The sequence below is a fragment of the Silurus aristotelis genome (genome assembly GCF_946808225.1).
Source record: "Silurus aristotelis genome assembly, chromosome: 1".
NCBI classification, from domain to species: Eukaryota; Metazoa; Chordata; class Actinopteri; order Siluriformes; family Siluridae; genus Silurus; species Silurus aristotelis.
The window spans coordinates 13,080,079-13,085,588 of NC_139574.1; the positions used below are offsets into that span (position 1 = coordinate 13,080,079).

A 5,510-nucleotide genomic window follows, 5' to 3' on the forward strand; every position below is an offset into this window, starting at 1 on the left:
ACTTCCGTGAAGCGTTATTAAAAAAAACGCGCGCGAAGTACAGAAAGTGTGTGTGTGTGTGTGTGTGTGTGTGTGTGTGTGTGTGTGTGTGTGTGTGTGTGTGTGTGTGTGTGTGTGTGTGTGTTTTCCCTACACAGCTTTTTCATTTGGGGTTCTAATGATTTCAGAAAGTTGAAAGTTCCCAAAAATACATCTATAATCATCTATATCAATTTAAAAGTATATAACCATCTCTAACCAGCTATAATTACATATCTATCTAAAACTATTTAACCATCTATACGACTTATCCATTTATTACCATCTATAACAGCATATCACTCTACAACTATATAATCATCTATACATATCTCTAACTATATAACCATTTATAACTGCATAATAATCTATAACAATATACAATCATATATAAACATCTACAACTGTATACCCATCTATAATTATCTATAACCATCTATAACTATATATCGATCTATGACCATCTATTACCACCTATAACTATATAACCATCTATAACTATATAACCAACCTATATCTAAAAAAAATCTATAACCATAAATAACTATCTTTAACTATATAACCATCTACATAAAAACATCTATAACCATCTATAACTATTTATAAACATCTATAGCTATATAACCATTCTTGACCATCAGTAACTATATAACCATTTATAACCATCTATAGCAGCCTAAAGATCCATGATGTTACTGAGAAACCCAAGAACTGAGGATGGACTTGGACTGTAATTAATATAAATGGCTTCGGGCAGCAATTTGCATGACTGTGTATTATCTCAACAATGATAAAGCTATAATGAATTTATAGGAACTAACATTAAAATTGTATAACTTGTTTATCTCTATAATGCTGCTTTGGGACCATATCAATTGTAAAATGTTCTATACAAATCAAACTAAATTGAATTGAATTGAATTGAATTGAATTGAATGGAACTTTGTGATTTTGGTATTCTACTTTTACACTATGTGCATTTTTATCACTATCCAAATGTAACTTAAATGAAACATACTGATATTTTAAGCATGTCTGATCAGTGGAAACGTATGTGTTTTTCTGCTTCTTGCTTAAAATAGATTTTGGTTAATATTGTGATAATCACACTCTTGATGTCACCCAAATGAAGATGGGTTCCCCTTTTGAGTCTGGATCCTCTCAAACTTTCTTCCTCATAACATCTAGGGGGATTTTCCTTGCCACATTCACCATGGCTGTTCATGAGGGATAAATATACATCATTCACCTTAACTGTTAAATTCTGTAAAGCTGCTTTGAGACAATGTCTGTCGTGAAAAGCGCTATAGAAATAAACTTGACTTGACTTAATATTGTTAATTTATCTGTGGAAGAATGTAATTATCTAGTCGTGAATCAAATCTGAATAATGACTGCAGATAATCGCAGTAACATGGTTGTATTTGGGGGTATTTTGACTACATATGAGGAGCTTGATATTGATATCTGAAGTGATTTTATATCCAACCCTTGATGATTGACTATGATGGCTATGATGGCTATTATGAGTTGCTCAGTAGCTCCTAGTTTTATAACCACAATGACTGTAAAAGACTGTAGAAAGATCATTACTTATAATCTTACACTCCAGTGCTCATGTTAGTTCTCACTCTCCAGTGTTGTGTTTTGTTGAAAGATTTATGATCAAACTCTTGATGTCACCCAAATGAGGATGGGTTCCCCTTTTGAGTCTGGTTCCTCTCAAGGTTTCTTCTTTAACATCTAAGGGAGTTTTTCTTGTCACAGTCACCACGGCTGCTCATCAGGGATAAATACACACCATTCACCTTTACTGTTAAATTCTGTAAAGCTGCTTTGAGACAATGTCTGTTGTGAAAAGCGCTATAGAAATAAACTTGACTTGACTTGATATTATGACTATGATATTTCACCAGTATTACCATGAACTCTGCCCTGTCCAGGTGTTTGAACTGTGTCTGGTGTGAATTGTCGATTGCTTTGTTGTCAGAAATTACAGAAACGTAACATGTAGAAGCGCTAGGTCCCCTGGTGGTCTAGTGGTTAAGATGCAGCGCTCTCACCGCTGCGACCCGGGTTCGAACCATCAGGGAACCATCCCCAACCACTCTCAGTGCCGGTCCCAAGCCCGGATAAATTGGGGAGGAAGGGCATCCAGCGTAAAAACATATGCCAAATCAAACGTGCGGAGGATCCGCTGTGGCGACCCCTAACGGGAGAAGCCGAAAGAAACTAACATGTAGAAGCCTTATGCGCCTCTAGCATTAGAAGTTCACCAGAGGGAGCTGCAGATTCAGCAGCTGTATGTGTGTGTGTGCGCGCGTGTGTGCACTCTTTTCCAAGTTAAGCGTGCGTTGATGCACCTCTTAAACCAAAAGAAACAAAAACCCCAATGCGTTATTTATATATACACATTCAATTCAATTTCCCTTTTTTAATCTCACTCATCAAAATAAATGTATTGTAATAAAGTTATTATGGGTGCTAATGCACATCATCTACTGTAAGGGAATAATCTTAGATTTTCCTCAAGAGCTACTCAACAAACAAGCACAGAAATCGGTGTCCTTCATGAAAATGTCCTCGTAAACACTTAAATCCCGCATTAAAGGGCGTAAACAGCACAGCAGACTTAATTGCTCTGGCGGCTTCATAAACAACAGTTGTTCGCATGATATTAAACACTCCATTCCCCAAAGACTTGTCCTAGATCGCACTCAGAGCGCGCGCTATCCGTGCACGGAGCGATCCGAATTTACAGCCGTGATTTATCGATGTTTGTTTGTTTGCTTTTTTTTGTTTGTTTGCTTGCTTTTTTGTTTATTTTGCGCAAAGAAACTTTGAAAGGGACAAACCAGAGGTGAGTCGGAGCGGTGCGTAAAGGGAGCGCAAAGGAGCAGGCGAGAGTAGAAGGCGTTTCCCCCCCACCCCGTGCGCCGACCAGCTCACTTCCTCAGTCGGCGGCTCGACGGCGATCGCACAGGTTCCTCACGCGTTCCGCACCCGGAGACGTGATCACAAGAGAGCTTTGGGAACTCCGAGTCCCTGCCAAATACAGAGTCTCTCATCACCAGGCGCCTCTTGGACAACACGCCGGGAAGTGTCGGGTTCCGCGTCACTGACCTGTCATTGTTTATATTTGTATTTATTTTTTGTTTTTGTTTTTATTTTTTATTTTTTATTGTTTATCTCAACTTTATTATGTTGGAGTCTTTCTGATTTGGATGATTTACCTAGAGGACCCAGTGGGAAAAGGTTTTTCTCTCTCTCGCTTTTTTTTTTTTTTGGTTTGCGCCATGTCGTATGGAGCGGGATTTCAGCTCGCGTCGGATTGCGTCTGATCAACGAATGGATGAGCGCTTTTAGCGCCAGGGAAGGAAAACAAGATAATCAGACGCCGTTTATCTGGACGGGATGAGTTTCCAGAGAGGGCTTCACGTGCCCTCAGGCTACTGTAGGTTTTGCTAACGCGCACTGGGAATGTCGGAAGTCGCTGAACTCTAAGGGTCGCTTCTTTTTTGGACGCAAAGCTGCAGAGAAGAGAAAGTTTCACGCGTAAGTAAGCAGCACGTCCAGTCAGTTTACCCCCCCCCCTCTCTCTTTCTCTCTCTCTATTTATCTCTCTGTGTATATATCGCTGTTTTTAGAAAACAAATCTGGAACTTTCTCCTCCGGTTTATTCAGGCCTTTTTTTAAGTTAATAAAAGTTAACCTTGTAGCCTTATACGCTCTTTCAGAAACACACATTGCTCTCATAATTACAATTTGCAACTTTAAAACAAGAAACCAATAAACAGTGTGCACCGAACAGGGTTGGAGATGGTTAGTGAAATATGATGGAAGAATAATAGCCCTGGATAATAGAGACTAGATCATATAAATTAACCTCGAGTCAAGTGACGACTAGTTCAGCATAGGCAGTAGGTCCGAATTAAAATCACGCCCATGCGCGTGCACGAAGCCTGAATCACGTTTAGTGCCCATTTACAGCTGAAGCATTGTTTATTAAAGTATTCATGGAGGGGGGCAAAACTGAGGGCAACATTATTTGCTTCTTTGGTTATAATTGCGCATTTATCGTTTTATATGCTTTTATATATATATATATATATGCTTTTAAAACATAAAAAACAAAGCATTTAAAATAATCACGTTTTACACACGCGCACGCATGTCGCAAAAGCTATTGTTTGTTAATTAATTAATTAATAGATTAATTAATTGATTGATTAACTAACGGTTGTACTTACTTACTCACCTACTTACCCACTCAGAAATAGTAATCCTTAAGGGTACATAGATTGTATCTTCCCTGATGACACTGATGATCTCTTACCTGTAAAGTTTATTTATATATATATATATATATATATATATATATATATATATATATATATATATATATATATATATATATACACACACACACACACACACACACACACACACACACACACACACAATATATATTGCACTTTTAGAAAAGTATTACACTAAAATCAAATGAAGTTACACAAGTGGCCTTTAAGATCCAATTAGAATATAATACAAAACTGCTTTACATTTTTATTTATTTTTAACTGAGGTTTGTGATTCGGCACTGCGTGAACAGGTGTGCTGTTTACCGGATGCTCCCAAACAAGCCACCGGTTGCGTCCCAAACTCTGCATACCACTAAACACTAAATAACACAGCACCGTTTATAACCTGTCGCATACTGAGCTAGTTGGATACTTCTTAGGATGGCTGTATGCAATTCAGCCAGTGGCTGTTAATTCTCAGGTCTGAACGAGCTTTTAACGTTCGCTTTATACAGTGTGTCGGAATAGGTGGAGTGCTATTTCGACATAGTATTTAGTAGACAAATATGCGGCTGTGGAAGCAAAGCCCCGCCCTCTCACTGAGTCACCTTTCAACGCGGAAAAGAAAAAGCTTCGGGAAGCCTCGAGCTCTTGTCCAAGGTCCTGAAAGTTCACTTCTCACCGTGTCAATGCCAAAAATGCATGCTTTTAGGTGAATACCTTGAAAGTATGTAGAATAATAGCTTTGGAGGATTGTAAAAGTGAAGGTGTTATAAAAGGTAGTTTCAAATGATGTAAATAAGAAATACAGCACGTTATCTTCTAATGGGCAGCCAGAAAAATCAGTGCAAATAAATATGTTTACTAACACCAGCACCACCGAAATAAATAAATAAATAAAATAACAATAATAAAACAGTAACATGTAAAAAGAAATTTTGCGCTCTTTCACTAAAGACCTGACAATTTGACCCTGGGTGTCCGATACATGCTGGATTATTAACTTCAACCCGGAAGACTGTAGACACAATTTATTGAGTTTTGTATAGAACAAAATCTATAGAGTTCAGCCTATATTCTAAGTATGAGAGAGATTAATTAATTATGAGATGACTGTTATTGATATAGTTGTAATATTGATATATTGAAATTATTTCAAAAGTATTTCATGGAGATTGTTATTCACAATAT

At 37.6% G+C, this 5,510-nt stretch overlaps 1 protein-coding gene across 1 annotated transcript in view; it reads left to right on the top strand.

Moving 5' to 3' along the window:
* The first annotated feature begins 2,784 nt into the window (after nucleotides 1-2,784).
* The window catches only part of scn5lab (sodium channel, voltage gated, type V-like, alpha b), a 125,482-nt gene continuing 122,756 nt past the window's right edge, over nucleotides 2,785-5,510 (top strand). The window contains exon 1 of the mRNA XM_083543565.1: nucleotides 2,785-3,573. The gene's annotated coding sequence lies outside the window, so the exon portion shown is untranslated. The remainder of the gene's footprint in view (nucleotides 3,574-5,510) is intronic.